This window comes from Micropterus dolomieu, linkage group LG04, assembly GCF_021292245.1.
Source record: "Micropterus dolomieu isolate WLL.071019.BEF.003 ecotype Adirondacks linkage group LG04, ASM2129224v1, whole genome shotgun sequence".
NCBI lineage: Eukaryota > Metazoa > Chordata > Actinopteri > Centrarchiformes > Centrarchidae > Micropterus > Micropterus dolomieu.
In genome coordinates this window covers 9,030,940-9,032,970 of record NC_060153.1, presented here as the reverse complement: position 1 = coordinate 9,032,970, position 2,031 = coordinate 9,030,940, and the positions used below count along the sequence as shown (strand labels likewise).

At 37.1% G+C, this 2,031-nt stretch overlaps 1 long non-coding RNA gene across 1 annotated transcript in view; it reads right to left on the bottom strand.

The window, feature by feature from the left end:
* The window catches only part of LOC123969107, a 5,218-nt gene extending 3,187 nt beyond the window's left edge, over positions 1-2,031 (bottom strand). The window contains exons 1-2 of the long non-coding RNA XR_006824629.1: positions 1,974-2,031; positions 722-843 (exon numbers count right to left, since the gene is read on the bottom strand). This is a non-coding gene — a long non-coding RNA (uncharacterized LOC123969107). The remainder of the gene's footprint in view (positions 1-721; positions 844-1,973) is intronic.

Sequence of the window (2,031 nt, the reverse complement as noted above, 5' to 3'; positions counted from 1 at the left end):
AAATTGCAGTCACAAGATTGAGTGTTTTTAAATGGGATTTATCAGACTGGCATTTTGTCCAACACATGACGACTGGTCAATCTTTGGAATGACAGCCCCGAGCAAATCACTCCTTTAATGAGCACACTGCACAGCGTTCATTGATTACTTAAGAGGCAAAGAACTAAGTCCATACTCATGAATCAGGGTTTGGTTTGGGTAAAAACTCAAGTCATCAATCAGACTGATTAAATGTGATGATGAAAGGCTCAGACGCTCTATGCCAACAAACCTAAGTATAACCTATGCATTTTAATTAAGTAATTTTAAAATGCTTTTTTTTTTTTACAGTAAGTTTTACATATTTTTGAATAAAATCTTTGTTTTCTCAGTCCCGGTGAGATCGTTAAAAACCTTCTCAGGTTTGGATCCCACAGAGAGATTTTATTTAATTGTCTTATATGAAGGCTCCAAAGAAGAGTAGGCTACAGTGGGGCCATGATTGTAGTTTTGGTTCTGAATAGCTTGCCCTAGTTTGTGGAACAATGTAATTATTTTTTCAATTACTACTTGGTAACTTGTTACATTTTACAAGTAATTTACCTAACAATGCTTATGAAGCACCAGTTGGTTACATTCCAATAAAGTTGCTTATTTAACGAATACTGAAAAGTGCAAACACAACAAAAGACACGTAAACTTTTTAGCAAATGTTTGTAAAAATTCAAGTGATGCAACTTACTGTGATGGAGGTAAAGGCACGTCTACTACTATCAAGTCAGCGAAAGTCAGCCGTAGTCATCTCGAACGCATCTTCCCCCGCTCATTGGAGGGCTGCTCAGTGCTTCCACTGATGGCTGGAAACTGTATTACAATAGTTAATACATATTCTAACACATTTTTGTTTCTTTGTTAAACACATAGACTGTATATAAAAAAAAGGTTAGACACTATAGCTCAGTGCTCACACATTTATCTTTTCTTGTTTCATGTTTCAAGATAGCAAACCTTCCTAGATTAAAGGCTAATTGGCACAACAGGTCAAGGGCTTTTGAGTCTGGACAACCCCAAGCCTCATTTTCTTAAACAACCTGTCTAGTGCGTGAGTATTTGTACTTTATAGTTGGTGGTACTTATGCACATGCTAATAAGCGAGTTGAAAGGGATCCCAGCCAAATAAACACAACACACCAGCTGCTGTTATAATAATAATAATAATAATAATAATCCTTATTTGTAGAGCACTTTTCAAAAACAAGTTACACCGATTAGCACACCTTGGCCAGAGTCGGATGAGCCAATAAGCAACCTTAATTAATTAAGTATTTCATAGCAGGTCCATTAACCTCTACCTCCACCTTCATCTTTGGTATCATCCAAGAAGCTGACAATGCTGGTAAGATAAGGCCTACATCAACAATAAATTAACAATTAGGCTATTCACTGCTAGAAACAGCCAACGTATGAACATGTCAACTTACTAACATTAATTATTTTCTGTGTTAATCTTCCCCATAGGTCTTACTGTGCCTATTGAAGTGGAGAGCAGTATCATATGCTTACCACCACACCTGGCTCTCAAATTTCTTCTCCTCCAATTGACCCTTCGCTAAGCCACGCCCCGAATACACAACTGGTCAATTACAGCGCAGTATAAGACTCACTCTAACTGAGGTCCGACACTTTCATGGATGCGCTCCATTTACTCTAATGTAAAAAGAGTAATTTTCTAGCTTTTTTTGGCTATATTTTTCTAAGATATGGTCAAACGCTGTTCCTGGGGCACTTGTAATAGTTACAGTCGCTACCCAGAGAGGTTGATAGAAGTACGATTTATTCTCTTTCCAAAACCTAAAATAAATCCAGAAAAATGTCGGCTGTGGATCATTCCTAATGTAATGTTAGCTAACGCTAACTAACTTCCTACTGAATGTAACATAATAAAGCCCTACTGTTCTGCATTTTAATGATTGTAATAATTAACAGAGGCCTACCCAGCTTTACAGGAACAGTGTTGATCATTCATATCGTTGTCTTTTGTCTCAATCGTCA